This window comes from Taeniopygia guttata, chromosome 3 (genome assembly GCF_048771995.1).
Source record: "Taeniopygia guttata chromosome 3, bTaeGut7.mat, whole genome shotgun sequence".
Lineage (NCBI taxonomy): Eukaryota > Metazoa > Chordata > Aves > Passeriformes > Estrildidae > Taeniopygia > Taeniopygia guttata.
In genome coordinates, this window is record NC_133027.1 from 55,773,638 (window position 1) to 55,793,559 (window position 19,922).

At 40.2% G+C, this 19,922-nt stretch overlaps 1 long non-coding RNA gene across 1 annotated transcript in view; it reads left to right on the forward strand.

Annotated features, from left to right (window-relative positions):
* LOC116808035 (uncharacterized) overlaps positions 1-19,375 on the forward strand; it is an 86,668-nt gene extending 67,293 nt beyond the window's left edge. Inside the window, exons 4-6 of the long non-coding RNA XR_004367335.3 lie at positions 2,563-2,746; positions 5,958-6,031; positions 17,243-19,375. This is a non-coding gene — a long non-coding RNA (uncharacterized lncRNA). The remainder of the gene's footprint in view (positions 1-2,562; positions 2,747-5,957; positions 6,032-17,242) is intronic.
* The last annotated feature ends 547 nt before the right edge of the window (positions 19,376-19,922 follow it).

Genomic DNA, 19,922 nt, shown 5'->3' on the forward strand with positions numbered 1-19,922 from the left:
ATTCTGCTTTTCAAATGAAACTCAGTGCATTGTTGTGGGCAAACTAGGTCATTTAGTACCAAAGCTCTCACTTAGTCTAATCCTCCCAGCCTGTTTGAAGCCCTGTGAGGAGATGAACTGTCAGATTCCTAGTTCTGGTATTTTCACTGCCAATGGAGCCCTACAGCTTCATTGTATCAAATATAAACAGCATGATCTTTCTGATTATCCAAAATTTAGCTGTGATTCATATGAAGGAACAGTACATCTAAGCTAAGCTTTAAACAGGCAAAATAGGAGAAATTCTGATAAAAAGGAAAACCTGTAAAAAAATTGTCTCTTTCTTTATATCCCTTGCTATCAAAACTGTCTGCCTACATGGATAAACTTGTTTTGAAATTATCAAAGTTTAGATCTTTGAGCAATTTCTATGAGTTATATAATGAATAATATAAATAAAAATCTCACTGACTTTGTTAGCAGTTTTAGATTTAGTTTTTCAGAAAGAAACAACTGGTTATCTCAGTTACCTGGCTATCTGTGCAAGTTAAAAGAAACAAACCATATTTTGCAACAAGGCATACAAATCTTCAGCAGCCAGATGCTGACACACTGTTGCAAGTGGCCAAAGCAACAGCAGATTAGAATGCAGATTTTCACAGAACCTAGGAAACCAGAGAAAACCATTGTGTCATCTATTCTGGCCACCTCGGCATCAGATTTTGTTCCATTTCACATGGCCATCATTTTTCCAAACCTCATAATCAGTGTTTATCTTATGCTCTTGTTACATTGTGCTCATGGGCATCCTGTTCCCCCTTCCCCGGGACCCTGTGACTCTGATCAAGATAACCCTGGACCTCTCCTCCCTGCCCCAACGGGGTTAGTGGAGAGCCAGGAAAGCCCACCCTGTCCAAAGTCTATATAGACCCCTGACATTTCCTGTTCGTCCTCTTTTGCCCCGCTCCCCAAGGACATCACAGAATAAAGAGAGCTGCACCAACATATCTCGGGGTAAGAGCCTCTTTTGGAAATCTTTGCCATCTCCTGATATTCCTCCCCTCAAAGCCTCGGATCTCTGGCTAGCCTGATAATTCAGGGGGGCTGAGGAAATAGTGGAGCTCTCTGTATTCGATATTTCTATTGTTTTTCTAAAGATAGCCTTGCATGCCATTATAGGATCCTGTAGCATGATTGCTGTGTCCTTAAATTTCCTGTCCTATGGCTCATGCAATGCCAAGAGCTAAAAATATGTCCTACAGCAAACCAGTCCATCCCAAATCTTTTCCCATGCATGATATAACTTTGCCATCTCAGCCAGTGAAGGCACCTGAGGGACTGATCCATGTGGGTGCCTGTCCTGTCTCCATAGAGTCAGTGGAGCCACTGGTGAAGCTCAGTGGAAGAAATCCCACAGTGTTGAACACAGAAGCTTGTCAATCACATGAAGTCATGTTTTCCACTGCAGCTAACTTGTTATAAAACAGAACGGCAACTTTTCTTTGCAGTGAGGCTCCCTCTCTGCCCGTGTCACAGGCAATGTCACCTTCTAGTAACATAACTGTCTCCAACAATAAGATTCAGAAAAAAAAAACATCTTTCAAGCACATTCCAGAATTAATGTGAGGCAAAAATGTCTCCTTCCACATGGGTTTTCAGAGTGATATGCTGATTGTCTGAGCATGGATTTCTTTTAAGTTGGTAAGCCTGTTTCCCTCATCCCCAGAATTTGCATTAAACAGATGTGTCCAACAGGAGATAAAAAGGGGGGAAACAGTCAGCTTAAGACATCTTCAAATTATGAAAAAAATACTTCACAAGCCCATTTGAAGGACAAAGACTGAAAAAGCAACTTTAAAGATAAATTTATTTGGGTTTTATCTTTAATTGGTATAGAAGGAAATACTACCATTTGTAATTTATATCATTTCATTATGAAATATTTCTGACTGCATAATAAGTATCTGCCATGCATAAATATGCTCAGGGTGTCACTCCACAGTCCTCCCACACATACCATTTCAATTCAAGGCAATAGCTTGGCAAAATTCCTATCAGCTCCATTAGGAAAGTAGCTTGCATAAAAATACAGGATTCAATTACGGGAGTATATTGTGGAAACTCAAATAGTCTCTCTCATATTCCTGGACAGCGAAAGTAGTCTGTAAGGACAAATTCCTATTATTTGCACCAAGTCCATTATGCAAGTGAACAAAGAAAATGCTAGAGATTATTTTATCCCATGAGTTTCCTTTTTAATTTAGACACACTGACATGAATTTTGTTACAAAAGTCTAGTTTTGAACTCTTTTGTCTGTTTTGCAGAAGGGCCTAATATTTTTCATGGGATTTTCCTTTTTGGTCTTCTTCTGTCAACATATACTGCAGGGAAGAGCTTATACACAAATTATTGTGTGGAAAATACACTCTTTAGGCACTCCTGGAGATGGTAAATGAAGTGAAGATGAGGTAAAACAAGAGATGGAGAGATGTAAAAATGACCCTCTTTTTTCCTAAAGTGGGACTGACAAAAAGCCAATATAATGACTTTGACTCTTTTTTTTCTTGTTTCTTCATCTGCAGAGACTGGGGAGATCATAGAATCATGGAACTATGAAGATTGGAAGAGACCTTTGAAATCAGATAAAAGAAGGAAAAGGATAATCCAGGCTTCAAACCTCTTTGCTGATTTTTGCATAATTTGAGATTATTTGGGTTAAATAATTTAATCTCTTCTGCCACCAGATAAATTGAAAATAGCCAGAAGGTCAGTATTTGTAGCACCACCGGTTTGGGTTTTGGTCCTATCCAACACAGACACACATAATACTAAAAATCAAAGAGTTCAATCATTGGTTTTGGCAATGTCCAGAGATAAAGTTCTACATGTCAGCTGTAATGATTCATCAATATGATATACACATACACACAGATAAGTGTATCTCATGCTAATAATTACACTCAACAGATGTAGCATAATACAAGGTACAAATAAATAGTTTGATTTAAACAGTCTGAAATATAATATACAATGTAAATGTTATCTATGGTTAGAGTGGCAAACCCTTCCATAAATGGGGGGTAAATACTAAATTGTCCAGTTGTCTAAAACACATGCTCCTTTAAGCATCTTAATCTCAATGCTGAAATCAACAGTGCCCTGTCTCTTCAGTGACAGATACTCTAATTACATTATAATCTACAAAAAGTGGCAAAGAATAAAAATTAGAACGGGTTTAGCCCCATTCTAAAGCAACAGCAAGATTGTCTTGGGCACTATAAAAGAGATATGTAACTCTCAACTGCAATTTCAAAGTTTTTACCAGCAAAAAATATTGAAGACCACAGTAAATAAAAAATGTTTTTACAAATATATTAATGACAAAAGGAAGGGTAAGACCAACCTTTGTTCTCTACTGCATGTGGGAACTTAGTAACTGCAGGGGAGGAGAAGGTGGAATTGCTTAATGCCTTCTTTGCCTCAGTCTTCAGTGGGAAGATGGCTTGTCCTCAGGACAACTGTCCTCCTGGGCTGGTAGATGGTGCCAGGGAGCAGAATGGTTTCCCTGCTATCCAGGAGGAGGCAGTCAGAGGATTGCTGAGCCACTTGGATGTTCATAAATTGATAGGCTTTGATGGGATCCATCCCAGGGTCGTGAGGGAGCTGGCAGATGAGCTTGCAAAGCCACTTTCCATCATTTGCCAACAGTCCTGGCTCACTTGTGAGGTTCCAGATGACTGGAAGCTGTCCAATGTGACACCCATTCACAAAAAGGATGGGAAGGAGGATCATGATAATTATGGGCCAGTTAGGCTGACTTCAGTACCCAGTAAGGTTATGGAGCAGTTTATACTGAATCACACAGAACTCACAGGATGGCCAGGGTATCAGACCCAGCCACCATGGGTTTAGGAGGGGTAGGTCATGTTTGACCAACCTGGTCTCCTTTTGTGACCAGGTGACCCACCTGGTGGATGTGGGAAAGGCTGTGGATGTTGTCTGTTTGGACTTCAGCAAGGCCTTTGTCACTGTCTCCCACAGCACACTCCTGGAGAAGCTGCAGCCCATGGCTGGGACAGGAGCACTCTGGGCTGGGTTAGGAACTGGCTGGATGGCCGGGCCCAGGGAGTGGTGGTGAACGGTGCTGCATCCAGCTGGGGACAGGCACCAGTGGTGTCCCTCAGGGTTTGTGCTGGGGCCAGTTCTGTTCAATGTTTTTATTGATCACATGGATGAGGGGATTGAGTCTTTCATTAGTAAATTTGCAGACAACACTAAGCTGGGAGTGTGTGTCAATCTGTTGGAAGGTAGGAGGGCTCTGCAGAGCGACTTGGAACAGTTGGATGGATGGGCAGAGTCTAACAAGATGAAGTTTAATAAATCCACATGCCAAGTCCTGCATTTTGGCCCTATAACAATAACCCCCTGCAGTGTTATAGGCTGGGGTCGGTGTGGCTGGACAGTGCCCAGGCAGAAAGGGACCTGGGGGTACTGGTGACAGCAGCTGAACATGAGCCAGCAGTGTGCCCTGGTGGCCAAGAAGGCCAGGGGCATCCTGGCCTGTATCAGGAATATTGTGGCCAGCAGGAGCAGGGAGGTCATCTTTCCTCTGTACCTGGCACTTGAGCTCATCCAGAGGAGGCAGCAAGGCTGGTGAGGGGCTTGGAACGCAAGCCCTGTGAGGAATGGCTGAGGGAGCTGGGGGTGTTTAATCTGGAGAAAAGGAGACTCAGAGGTGACCTTATCACTCTCTAGAACTCCCTGAAAGGTGGTTGTAGTCAGGTGGGGGTTGGTCTCTTTCTCCAGGCATCATTGACAGAACCAGAGGACACAGCTTTAAGCTGCACCAAGGGAAATATAGGTTGGATATTATGAAAAAGTTTTTTATGGAAAGAGTGATAAAGTACTGGAATGGTCTGCCCAGGGAGGTGGTAGAGTCATCACATCTCTGTATGTGTTTAAAAAAAGATTGGATGTGGCACTTGGTGCCATGGTTTAGTTGAGGTGTTTAGGGCATGGGTTGGACTTGATGATCTTAAAGGCCTCTTCCAACCCAGTGATTCTGTGATTCTACTGGAAATGGCAGATATCTGAGGACTAAGGTAATAATTACATAGGGTACATTCCATTCCTGAAAACCCTAGGTGAAAGACATCCTATTTAACACAGCTTGTGATTACAGGAGATATAAACAAATAAGGCTGTTTGTCGTACTAGCTAGATGCATAAAATTATTTACAACAACCCAACAAAATGAAAAAAAACAAAACAAATCCACTGAGAGATAGCAACACAAATGTTATCAGCTACTCAACCACCACTGAGTGGAAACTACCTCAGTGGTCAGGACTCTTGGCTGCTCTCAGCTCTTCAAAAAATTGGCACATTCTTGGCTAAAATATGGATTCAGGACCCTGTGAGTATTCATATTGCTTCAGTTAGGGGTCTGTCTACAGGCTGTTGCCAAAGGGAGGATACTGAAGGAAGCAGCATATGATTAGACAGATGACAAGTACAGGCTGACAACACAGTAACATATTCACTTCTAGCCCCTTGCTAGCCCCTGTCAGGGGCTTCTGGAGCTGGAGCAGCTTCATGGCTGAGTTTAACAGTCTTTGACAAACTTCCATCCATCACTTTGGCTAATCACTTTTCTGAGCCCATTTAATCTCTTGGTCTCCGAAACCTCCTGTACTAATGGATTAGTTCAACAATCCACTAACAAGGTATGAAAATATTTCCTTCTTTTTTTTTTTTTCCAACTTGCTTCCAAATTATTTTGCGTAATATCTGACTTTGTACTGTTTGCATAGTTTCTTGATCACATTCTTCATAGTAATCTCGTTTAATAAGTCTCTGAACATCTCAGAGAGAATCTTTCTAAGATGAAGAGGATAAATCTTGGCATCCACAGAAGAAATTCCTTACCTCTAATCACCATTATACTCTTCTTTATGTTTTTTCTCCATCTGCTCAGGAATGGAAACAACTGAAAATGTGTACAACACTGAAGATATGAGAAATATTTGCGACTTCTGTACTGGCATCGAGGTGTTTTCAATTTCTGCCTCTCTTCTTAACAATTAATTGGACTGTATTTGTCATTTTGTCTACTGCTAAGTGATGATCTGATGCTTTCAGAAGCTTCTATAATGATGACAAGATCTCTTTCCTGATTGATAATAGCTAATGAAGTCTGTAATCACAAATGCATCATTTTCCCTTCCATCCCTATCACTTCATGTTTCTGTTTCAACAAGCTTTTTTTTTTTTATCCAGTCATTCAGTATTGTATGAATTTTCTGAGGCAGTTTCAATCAATTTCAGTTGGGATTACTCTAATTTTTGCATAGTAAAAAATGTCATTGTGTCTCTATTTGCTCGCTCTTCAAGAACATTTGGAACACAGGTTGCAACATACACAGTGAACTCTTGAAGTTATTATATTTTTCTTCTCTGTCCCTGCAAAAATTTTAGTGTTATTAAGGTTTCATGAAGATTTGCTAGTATGAAAGTCAGACTTAATGATCTCTGCTTTGGAATAGTGGTTAGTTTAAAATTTTGTCATACTTGTCACCCTCCATTCCTTTCATATTGAAACTTCTGGTACCTTGTAACCAGTGGGATTGTGATACAGTTTTAGGTATGAGCAGGATGAGGATGTTACTCTCCTAATCTTTCATCTGTTAATTGGATGCTCTGTAGAGAATGATGTGAGATGTAATTAACGTTTTCAAGTTCACAGCAATTACCTATAGCTTTTGCTGAGAGTTGATTTTAGCATTAACCTTTATATGGTTGTCAATTAGTCGGAAAAAAATGCATCTTATCTTACTGTGTTTCCCATAACAATTCTGTCTGGAGACTGCTCCATCATTTCTGGTGGCCTTTATAAAGATGGGCCATGCCTATTCCCACTTCTTCTTCAAACAGCTGTGATGGAGCAAGGATGACAATTCATAGTTTCTGGAGATGATACCTTGGTGCTGATATTTGTTGAGGCTAATGATGGGTCGGAGTTACAGCAGAGTGACTGTGACCTTGCAGTCTATCTTTTAGTAATTATTTTAGTTTTTAGGAGGCAGTTTCCACCACCATTAACAAAAAGGAGGAAGTTTGTATAGCAAGCATCTTTTTCTGGTGGTCTACTTGTTATTTTTGTATGATCACACAGTAACATGAACCCTTCCAACACATAAAACTGCCTGTTTTGAAGTTTACACAAAGGCAGTTCGCACATTTGATTTCCCATGTTAATGAGATGTAAATCAAATGTAAACAAGAAGCAAGTCACTGGAGAGAGTCATGGCCCAAGTATGTCAGATGAAATTTCATGCTCAGTAAACATCAAATGTTAGAAAGTTTTATATTTTTTTTAAGATAACTGCCAAATAACTATTGCCGTGGATGGCTGTCTGCTTTAAAGAGGAATGTGTCATTTTAATGAAAACCCTCCTGCTGTTTCACTGCTTTTGTCTATTAAAGACACTTTGCCCCATTTACAAGGTGATTAAAAAGTGATTGCTTTAGTCTTTGTTTATGAGCAAGTACATCTGCTTACTGCATGAGTGTTGTACAGGAATACCTTTCAGCAATTTTGATTTTTGCTGAGTGAATAATCCAAATGGATATTTTTGCCTGGGTTTTGTTTGTAAAGTGTGATTTTTAAAATATGCTGGTTATTTTTCATAGTGCCAGCAGTATGCAGTAAACTTAACCTCTGAAAGGCCTTTTTATAAAGGTAATTTTTTCTTAGCTGAGGTTTGCTGCTGACTGAGATATAGCCCATTGCAGTAACTCAAAAACTGATGTTCTGATAATACTCGTTGCTATTGGACATGAAATGAGTACACAGAAGCTTGGTATGCTTAAAAGAGAAAAAGCGACTAATTTTATTTCTGACCTCACAATATATAGAATTTTAAAAGTGACAGTGGATTTGAGGATGAAATTGCCACCTCTCCAAACACACTGGTCAAACCAACAGTCCATCAATTCCCTCCTCCCACAAAGAATGCAAAACAATCATTATATACATGAACAGTGCATGATAACTCTAGTAGAAATATGTAAACATTAAAAGGCATGGAAAAGTTTTAAAAGAACTTTAAAACTTTCAAAAGAACTATAAAAGAAAACTTAACACTTTTAAAAATCAGGGCAACATCCACTGACACACCAGCAATGCACCCAGGAATCATAATTTCATGCCTTTATTTCAGAGATATGACTGTCTTTCTGACGTGATATTTCTTATTGGTATTGTCAGTTATAGTGGGCTATGTAAAAGCCACAGGAGAATAAATTAATACAGTAATTAACTACACTAAATCTCACTTAGCCTCTCATCTTGAAAGAAGGTTTTTCACTCAGGTATTGCTGAGATTTGGACCTCTACTTGGAGAGCTTCAATCACTTTTGGATCACTTCTATTTTGAGCTTAAGCAGTTCTGTGCAGATACAGCTTTTCCTGACAACGCATTTGTCTATCAGGACAGAGGTTCCCTCAGTTTTCAAGATGGGGATGGAGGAAAATCAGATTTCTCTGGTTTAACTTCCCATATGACTTCTCAGCATCTCCTTAGCTCTTTTCACCCATTACTGTGGCATCTATCCCTGCCATTCCTTGAGTCTGTCAAGTCTCATCTTTGGCTCTTCCAATTTCCAAATAGTTTTCCAGGACATTTGAAATAACAATCTGCTTCCTAGCATGGGCTGGGTCACTGCCAGCAGCACTTGGTATGCATCATTCTCCTGGGCTGGTTATGCTAACCCAGCAAGACACTCAGATGCTTACTTAGATTACTCAGCTGCTGGTAATAATTTCCAGTGATCTGCAATTAAATCACTGATGAAGAATACTTTTTTACATGCCAGCCTATTTCATTATCCTCACTAATAGATTGGGATAAGCAGCAATTTATGATTCCATTGTATCTCCTACAGCCTGGGAATTTGGCTCTTGTCTCAGAAAAGAGAAGCAGTTTTGTTCTGCTTGGGAGGCCACATCTGTGGTAAATGTCCCAGGGATCTTCACATGCCAGCCTCCAGTTCATACTGCTGAGCAACACAGGAGGGCAGGCAATAGATGATTCCACCTGTGAGGTGTGGTCCTTCCACAGGGCAGTCCCAAGCCTGAGCCTCCAAAAAGCTCTGTGGAGGGCACAGCAAGGCCTCAGTACCAGCTCCTTTGGTCTGTAAAAGTAATCCTATTTGACCCTTCTATTTAATAGTGTAGACATAGCTGTAACTCTAGAAATACAGGGAAATTAAATAACAGCACTGCTTTTCAGATGGCTGTTTCCTTTCTGTCCCAAGAGTCTTTTCACTCTGAAAACTTCTCCCAGTTGAGAAGGCTGGGAATAATGATTACAGTTTGACTTTCTTTAATAGAAGCTTTAATGGGACTCCATTGTGGCTTAACCTCAGTCAACAACTAAGCCCTGCACACTTGCTTGCTCACTTCCCGCTGGTGGTTTGGGAAAGAGAATCAGAAAAGTAAAAATGAGAAAACTCCTAGGCTGAGATAAAGACAGTTTAAATGGTAAAGCAAAAGCCATGTAAAGCAAGCAAAGCAAGACAAGTAATTCATTCACCACTTCCCAAGAGCAGGGAGGTTCTGGAGATGGCAGTTCAGCCATCCCCAGAAAAGCAGGGCTTCACCACACATAACAGTGACTTGGGAATACAAACACCATCACCCTTCCTTCCTTCCTTCCTTCTTTCCTTCTTTCCTCCCTTCCTTCCTTCCCCCAGTTCTACTCACTGAGCATGACACCATATATTATGGAATATCCCCGTGTTCTGTTGGAGCCAGCCCATCGTGGATGTGTCCCCTCACAACTGCATGCTGAAGGAGTGAGCTGAGAGGCAAATCAGGTCTTGGCTATGTGCAAATGCTGCTCAGCAACAGATAGAACACCCCAGTGTTGTCAGCACTGTTTTCAGCACAATCCAAACCACAGCCTCATACCATCTACTGTGGAAAAAAATGCACTCTGCTGCAATCCAAAGCAGCACAAACATGCATACAAGGAGTAATAACAGTAGAAGAAAAGATCAGGAAGAAAAACAGCTCTCAGTTCATAGTATCACAGAATCACGGAATTGTTTGTGTTGGAAGGGACCTTAAAGATCATCTAGTTCCAGCCTCCACCAGGAGCAGGACACCTTCCACTTGGTCAGGTTGCTCAAAGTCTTGTTCATATTGGTGTGGAACACTTTCAGGGATGGGACATCCACCACTTCTGTGGGCAACCAGTTCTAGTGCCTCACCAAGAGTCTCTTTCTAATACATAATCTAAATCTACCCTCTTTGAGTTTAAAGCCTTTCCCCCTGTTCCTATCCCTACGTGCCCTTGTAAAGTTCTGGGCAAATAACACCAGCAAGAAAAACTTTACGCAGGGGGAAAGAGAAAAACAAATTTTCAGTTCTCATCTGAAAAAAGAGTTGCACAAGGGAGATGGAAGGTAACCAACCACAAATGAAATCAGTTTCTAGGGCACTTGACCTTTACTGAGTATTATCAACCAAGATGAGAAAAAAAACCTGAATAAATTCTGGGTCCAGTTCTTTTATTTTCTGTACTAGAAGTGGCGGTAAGTCAGTCAAATCCTACACACTCACACACACAACCTCCATACACACACTCTGGATTGAGTTTAATCCTTACATGGCTTTGCTGCGTCTCTTCTAAGCAAGCAGGCAATAATATTTACATTGGGCAGGGGGAGGGCTCCCCAGGGAAACCCATTCAAATTTCCTTGTCCAAGAGAAACTCTCTGACACTGCCTGGAAACCTGCCGGCATCTACAGCGAGCAGAACGGCCCTGGGATTTCTGCCGGCACAAAGCCCTTCCTGATCTCTTCCTTTCCCAGGACCACTGGGCCCGGCTATCACCCGGCGCTTGGCCGTGTCCTACAGCATCGTTTGTAAGGGCAGTTGTGTTATTTCTTAGTGACACCAAGCGGCAGAATTTAATAATGCCATTTTCGACCGTCGCTTCTGACTGGCGAAGAAACCGAAATAGACATCTCGTTCCCAGTAGGAGAGAAAAAAATACCCAACAATCTAAGGCAGCAAGATTTTGGAAGTGAAAATGATAATGGGTGTTTTCTGTTTCAGGGCACAAGTTCACAGCCGAGCAAAACTTTAAAAGTATGCAAATCTGTAAGGATCTAGTCAGTGTAACGCTAAAAACAGAGGAGAAAGATGGCTTAAGCATACATTTAATTTTAAGACCACGTGCTGGCATATCTTGCTCAACAGGTGTGACTTGCACAGCTGGAATCAATGATACTGGTAGTGAACTCAGAAAATCAGTGGATGGAAGGTGGAGTTTCCAGTAGGCTGAAGCAACATTCTGTTATAATTTAATGAGAGCAAAAATATTCACCTCTTCTCAGTACAATATAATAATGAAAATTTACCAATCAAAATAAAGACAAAAAGTCTTAAACCACACTAAACTGTGGCTGCAGTTTCATAAAGCACCGAATACTTTCTGTAAGCATATGAACTTTACCAGGAGGTCAGCATGGCAAGCAGCAACATGATGGAACCATGTGAAACAAGTATTTTCCCAGATTTTTTCAGGTTTCTTCTGAATTTATCTATAAATAAAGGGAAAGTGGTACAGATATCAGTGCTACATAAAATAATTTCTGGGCTGATTTTCTGGACTGATTTTCCTTATGTTTTCCTCTAGATCTGAGGAGAAATAAACATATATACATTTCTGGAACATGAATTTATATTTGGAACACTCTCCAGATGGAATTATGTATTGTATAAAATAGCTGTTTGCAATTAAAAAAAACATATATTGCTACTGTTTTTGTGCAAATGCACTGCTCCATCAAGCTAACTGCAAATGTTGTTAGTATCAGAGAAGGAATTTCCTAGCATAAATATTGCAGTGAAGACTTTCTTCACTGGAAGTGCCTAAGCAACTTTTAAGAACAGGGGAGCTTCCATGCAATCTGTTTTGAGGAAGAAAGAGCAATGCAGATAGGTGATCTGTAGCTGCAGTAAGGGCTGGGAATGTGGGTGCAAACAGGTAGTCTGTTCTTTAGTGGAGAAAAGCTTTTTGCTCATTTCAGAAGGCTCTGACTAACAGAGTTTTCTCTCAAAAGCTGTTATTTATGTAAAAGCATTGGGAAACAGCACACTCAGTCCACCTGTTTATTCAGAGAGATCTTGGGGGCAGCTCACTTGTTATAAAGGGCAGCTTGTAAAATGAAAGCTGAATATAGTGTAACTATCTTCCTGTTTACAAACATGACAATAAAATGTATCACCATATAAACCAGCGCATAAGTACCATGTAAGGGCAGGTCTCTGCTGAGAGCGGCTCAAGCACTTGCCTGCAGCTCCTGATGCTACTCAAGATCTCAGGCTCTGAGTGGGATGCCTGTGGCTAATGGGTCCAGAGAGAGGGCACAGTCACCCCATCCTCTTCAAAGGTCAGCAGCAAGTACTTCTGCCTTCCTCTGCCTCTCTAGGCTGTTTTTCTTTTCCCATTCCTGAAACACTATGCAAATGTGTTCCTAGTGGATAGCCCAGCTGCACTACCTAGCTGGGGCACTGCACAGGCACCAGCAGTAACAGATCCCTGTGCTAGATCCAGCCTGTGTCCCATCAGAGATCAGTGGCAGCTAGACAACTCTCAAACTGAAGGCTTGCATGCCACCAGTTTACCAGTTACACTTGTAAAGTGTTTAGATACCCACTACTAAAAGGTTAAACCATATATGGCTATTAGGAAAACATGCTAAAGACATGTTTTGGAGGACAAAATTTTGAGTTTAATTTAAATAAGGACCTATTGACATTAGGAGTTGTTCATTATCTTTTCTGGGAATTTCATCCAGAGTTGAAATGCTAACCCTGTGTTTACACATCAGTCTAACATTAGATATTCTTTCAGCAAGTTGATGGTAGAAACAAGCCTTCCCTGCTCTGTAGCCACAGCAGTGAGACACAACAGATGGAGAATGTGTCATCTCTTGTCTGTTATGCCTCTGTTACTTCAGTAGGGACACAAGAAATGAACCAACTCCACTCTCTAATGAGGGTCTGAAATAAGATGAAAATGAAACTGTGAAAGCCTCAGTAACCTACAGGGAACTCATCTATTTAGTATTTTATGCATTCTAGATTAAAAGGCCCATTGTGATTACATAGCAACCTCACACATTTCCCAAACAGATATCTTCCTACTCTCTTCCTCATGCATCCATAATATGCCCTCAGAAATGGTGGGAGATGATCCTGAGGAAAATTTTCTACTGAAGTGCAAGATATCCAACTAAATCTCAGTTAACCTGACAGCTTCTTCCAATTAGTCTTTCTTATTTAAGCACATACCCTCTCAGCTACTGCAGACACATTCAATTAAGACAAAGAAAAAAATGCAGTAGACAAGCTTGACATTAATATAAATAAATGAGTGTCTTTTCTTCATGCACAAAGAGACCACAGTTCAGCCTTCAGTCGTGCTATCAGCTCAAGGGGATTTAAATACAGATAAACTGCATCACTAAAATCTCTGTTTGCAGTAACTAGAAGAAAGGTGACATTAACAAACAAGCCAAAATGTCTTTGAACACCGTGTACCTTTACATGGATCTCTGGAAAATAAAATTAAGAGTGATTTCAGTGTCTTCTAATGGCAATGATTTTTTTAATACTGACAACACTGTAAAAAGTGACAGGCAATTTGATAACAAGTATGGATTCCCTTCTTGTTCAGGGAAACACAAATCCATCATGAGCTTAGTCTTTTGCAAGATCAGAGAGGTGCAGTGTGTTCTCCTTCCTGCCCAGAAAGCACTGTGCACCATCAGTCAGGCTGTGTATAAAACAGTAAAACCAGTTTTATACATAAAATTCAATTAGGATACATTCTTCTCAGCCATCGCTCTTGAACACCTCTGCCATTTATTTCTCTCCATGCCAACTTCTTACTCTGCTCCATAGTATCAACTAGTTTTTCTTTCAGGTGGCCAAGAGACAATGTACTCAAGCTGAACCTGTTTGTCCTCAAATAATATTTAAGAAACCACCACCTCAATTTCTCATCTGGGAAAGGACTTCTCTCACTAGCAAGCTTTCTAGCCTTTTCTTTGCTGAAATGATGGGATAAAAAAATCCAAAATTTTCTGTCACAAGCTTCAGCTATGATGTCTGAAATATGACAGGCTATTAGAGTAGAATATCTTTGCAAATATTATGATTCATCCATTGAAAAACATGGATTTCCTAATTTAAAGTAGTGCTGCCCAGTGTGAAGTATTTGCTTAATGTCAAAATCCTTGGTTGAACAGCCCAGAATTCAGCTGAGGGGCCAAGCCCTTCAGGAACAGCAATTATAACCGTGTCCAAGAAGGCTAATTATGGTCCCTATTAATTAGGATCTAATCAGTGAGACATGTTCATAGGTGTTCCTCAAGGATGAGACACATAACATGAAACATTTTAATGGTTTCAACAGGCATCTGCTAGATTGTTAGAGGCATGGTTGTTCACACCTCATTTGAGGAAAGTATTTTTACCTGAACATTCAAAATACTAAAACCTGGCCATGTATTTCCATGCTTCACCATACCTGAACAACACAGGAAAGTATTTGCTTTACACAAGCAAGAAAAAGCCTTCAACTTTCTTTCCATCTTACAACCGAAGTCAGTTAGTTGAGAGTGTCCAAAAACGTAATTTTAATCATTTCAGAGCAAATCATGTATGTTCTGATTTAAATCATGACCTACTTTTACAAATATTCATATCAGCTATACTTTTTGCCATATGCTTACTTAGCTAATTATATCAAAATCTATTTCTGCATGTATAAGGATATGTACTGTGGACTGTTGAGTGCCACAATAACACAGAAGGCATGTGTTAAATCCTCTTCTTGTTTGTCCACAATAATAATATAAAACATCTTGAAAATGGCAAAGCCAGAATAAAATTTATTGGAGCAAGAGAAAAAGTCCAGAAAATCAAGGACATAGAAAGCTACAAGCTTTCAAGCTTACAAGCTACTCTGACTTGAAATACACTAATTCGGGGTTTGGAAGAATTTCCACCACACTTAAAAAGAAAAAGATATGTGAGAAACAAGTGCTGGGATGTTTGAAAGAAGAGAAGGGAGAACTGCATTTATGTCTGCGAGTTATGTTTTGAGTAATTTGTCTTGATGTCAGCAAAAATGGGAATTCAGCCAAGAACCTTTGTTTGATCTCATTGCTAAGCATGCAGATAATCTGATTATCACAAGGGTTGTGTCTTAAAAGGTCACAAGCACACTTTGAGCATTAGTGGTGCCTGCAACAGCACTCCCTGTATGAACAGCAGGGCTCCCTACAACAATCAGGCCAGGAGATGGATAGCTAGAGCTAAGCACACCCCCCTGCTTTATCAAACTTTCGTTATCTGGTGCTTCTCTTAACTCTGAGATAGCTCTGAATTTCAGAGATAAACCTGACCACTTTGAAAGCTTCCTGAAAAAAACCACAAACTTAAACACCACACCAACAACTACAACTACCATCTCTTGATATCTTGGTATCCAGTATTCTGGTTTTGTTCAGAAGTTTAGTACAGACCAACTATATTTGGACTTCTTAAAAGGAGAGATCATGCTAAAATCCAAACAAATTTGCTAGATTGTCATCTCAACATTTTTCTTTGCTCTCTAGGTAAACGTAGTCTGAAGTTCATCAAGGGAGGCATGGTTTAAAGATAGAATTAATACATTAACAAGGTGGATTCTTTTCTTGGGAGGAAACTGTTGCTCATCTCTGGGTTTGTGCAATGTTTGCTTTAAAACTTAAGGTTTATTCAAAACCAACACACTGTGTGTAATTCACCTCTTGACAGAAAAGCCACTGCCTTAGGTGATTTCAGCTAACTCATTTCATGGCTGAAGCATACAGAGTTTGTTATTACGGCTCAGCTGATACTGTGGAGGCAATTTTAACTCAGGTGTTAATGACTCTGATAAAGTACTTGCCTCCTGCAATGGCTCAGACGCACTGACATCGGCAAGGATGGATTGAAGCACAGTCTGAACTGCCCAGTCTGAGCTGTGCTGCAGGTCTCTGGGGGCAGAAGGCCACAAATCACTGCAGATCTAATTCAAAGCGCAATGCAAATCTCTGGAAAGGAAAATAGTCTGGTTGTCTTCTTGAGAAATGCATGATTTCTAGTTGAATTACAGCCTGGACATTTTAACTACCACAAATATCTCCTTGAAGATCTGAGCTTAGGAGGGCTTGATCTGAGCCTTTACAACCTGGAGTTGGTTTCATGTGTGGATCAGGGTGGAAACTGGGGAGACATGTCAGATTGCCTCACGTGCCATGCAGGGTTTTAAGTGGGGTAATGATTGGATGAGTTAAAACTTTTGTGGGTGGCTGTGCTTGCTTAGCTGCCTTCCCACCATGGCCACAATGCTCATCAGCATATGGGCCCACAGCTTGCCCTGGGACCATTTTAGGCAGTTTTAAAAATAGCTTGGAAAATACAAATTCTCTTGTATGTCTTTTTCTCTGGCTGAGCTCCTGTCCTGACACCTGCCAGCACAGAGGTGGCTTAAATTGCATTTTTCCTCTGGTCATTTAAATAATTTAGAAATACTGAGCAGAGGGAGTGTATATTTTGTATTTTAAAGGTCTGTCAAAGGTCCCTAAGACAGAATTAAGGGATACTGCTTGCAGTCAAGTGGCAATGGCATTAGCTTTTCTCAAAACTCAGAAGAGGTAGCACTTGAGACCAAATGTTCCAGTAACAAAATATTTAAAATAACTTAACGCTTTACTGAAAATGTATTTCCCGTTTTCCACAAGCACAAAAAGAAAGTCTATGCATTCTTGATCTTGTATAACAAAATGTTTTTCTGCACTTCATCTATAACATTCACATATAAGACACTCCATGCCATAGAGGTTTCCATAGCAACGAAACAGAATCTTTAACAACAGTAGCTGTTCTTTCCCCAGGTATAATTATCAGCTGGTCATAGCTTAGCCTTTGAAATTAAGCTTCTTGTCTTTATGGAGCTGCACATCTAGAGTGAGCGCCTATTTTTCACTCAGCTTGCATGAGTGCTGCCTTAACTCCAATTAGCTCATTTAGAAATAAGTACAGGAATTTTAGCAGCAGAGAATACACTACTGAGTCTGACATCTTCAGAAGCTTTGAAGAATGTATCCAAATCTTCCTTTCCTACTCTTAGGAATTTATTATCTTTTCACAGGAAACAAGGAGAAGGCAGAAGTGTGTAGAGAATGAGAGTCCTTCCAGAATCATACAAAAGCACTGTGCGTACAAAAGCAGACACTGAGATGAAGGTTTACATTTACAGGCTTTTGTCCTGTCTGGCACACCATCTTGTGGAGCACCAGTGAGATGCAAATGATTGTTTCTGCTCAGTTTAATCTCCCATCCTAGCTATGGAAAAGTTAAAATTAATTTTGTTTCCTCCTCCTTCATTTGATGGCTACTTGGGTATTTTTTCTGAAGGTCAAACCTTTCCTTGTATCTATTGTAAAGAATCAGTGTAACTCCATCCTCACTTCTGTTAGCACCACAGCTGGTTTCTGAGTCCTTTGATTTTGTATTTTCTTGGACTCACTTCTTTGCCCAGCACTCTTCAGGAAGGACAGTGCTGACCATGCATGTGATCAATTTCCATCTTCCAAAGTCTTTTTCAAGCAGCTATTTTGGCCTAAGTTTCTACGCATCAATAAAGTATCTTTTTTATCTTTTGTCTCAACCTATTCTTTTGTCCTGATTCATGTAGCATTTATTCAGGATATAGAGCATTTCATATTGCATTTCTTAATTGAATTGTACATTTATGTTACTAAATAGTAAAAAAGGCATAAAGGATACATATTTCATTCTTGTTTTGGAAAATGAATGCAAAAAGACAGATGGATGCTGGTTTTCCAAGGCCTGGAAGGACTGGAGACAAGCTCCACAATCTGCCATGCATCAAGAAGAGATCCAAGAGAAGGGAGACCTTCCTCCCTCCAGAGAGATGTGGCACTATGGTTCTCCAGTAGACTGTCCTAAAGAAGGCACTGCTAACACCTACCCAGCCTGGCCCAGATAATTTAAACCAACATTTTCTTCCACTCTTAACTGCCTTCTCTGCTTAAAAGTACCTAGTCCAAAGCGGCTGAGCTAACACTGAGAGGAGGAGGTTTCAAAGCAACCCACTCTGTGCCAGTGTCATGCAACATTTTGGATCTCTGAGCTGTCCAGGTTAGGGCTTCCCAGTCTCAGTCCAGCGGCTGAGCTGCAGCCTTTGGTTTCTGGAAAACCACAGCAAAACCAACCACAGACCCAGGAGGGACGTGATGAATCTGCAAGTGTATTGATTTTATTTTATGGGTTATCACAGCAGATGTTTTCAAGTTAACATTTTCACCACAAATATTCATTTTAATGTAACTCAGTTGCTCTTTGGTAATTCAAAAGATGATCAGTCACTTGACAGGACAAAGCACTGAAGCAGTGAGTAAATAAAGGAGACAGGTTCTGCTGCTGCCACATTACCTCTGTTTTGTCACACTGCATGTGTCACCAGGGAGCAAGGATTACTTTAATTACCAACTGCTTTAATATCAAATAGTTATTATGGAAAATAGCAGGTCATGTTCATTTATTTTTTCAGCATGACAAGGGGATGACTTTTAATACTTGGTAGTGGCTTGAGGAGACTAATGGAGAGGGAGGCAGGAGTGGAAGGAAAGCACATATCCACAAATTGCAGTTTCAGAGGGGTTGCTGTCATTCAAAAGAAAGTATGAAATGGCTTTCAAACTTCTGGGTTATCTCGCTCAGTCTATCAGAATTTCTACTCTGATAATGAGCTGCCCTGAAATGTTCACTGTCTTACATTTCAGCAGCTTATAATTGATGAAGTTGGCAGGAAAAGTTTATTCCTTTGACTTCTGCTTTTCCAAAAGCTACTGTAAACTTTCAAATGTCTCTGATAAATTAACATGGAAAGCAAATGGTCGCCTAGCTCAGTCCCTTGGAAACACCATGGAGAGGTATAACTAGACATATTTAGTTGTTTTTAACTTTAATCACATATTTGTGATTAAAGTATTTTTGAAACTTCTGAGTTTGATACCCCTTGTGGACAAGATATTGAGCTTAGATGAGTTTAAAAGGGGAGAATAAGCGCTGTGGTACTACGCTGTGTTGCATGCCTCTCTGCCCCTCCACCCCAGTGTCTGTCTTTAAGGGCCAAGGGAAGGTCTAAACTCAGGTAGTTTTTTGTACCTTTGCTTTGCCTGTGAAACTTCCTGCCAAGGACTCTCTGATCATTGCTGTCAAAGCTAAACACTATTTGTTCCATCTCCACCATACAGAAAAACAAAATAAAACTCAGTTTTGACTTAATTGTCAGTTTTCTTGTTTTGTGTTGTTTTTTTTAGATGATCTCAGCAATCCACTTTCCAGTTCATTTTCATGGAGAGCTGATTCAGTCCAAGTGAGGAAACCCTGAATAAATGTCTGAGGTCACAGATTTCTTAACTGTGCTCCTATGATATACAGAGAGCCGTACAATAGCCTATAAATTGCAAACCAATATCTCATGAGATTACAGAGAATTCAATGCCTTTCTTGATTCATACAAGAGCATTTTTCCAGGCTAAAAAAAATCTCAAACAAGAGATGTTGCTAATTAGGATTTTTCTTATCTTTGTACCTTAAAGAAATTAGGAAAGTCCAAAGTTCATCCTCTTTAACTCCTCTGAGTTAATGGGTACTTACAACTAAATCAAATATACACTGAAACTGCTGGAGAAGGAGGGGGGAAGGTCAGACACTAATACCCTCTCTATCTTTTTTATTCCCAACTGGAAATGAGAATACATGAGGGCACACGATCATAGCTGTTCCAGGACATGGTTGTC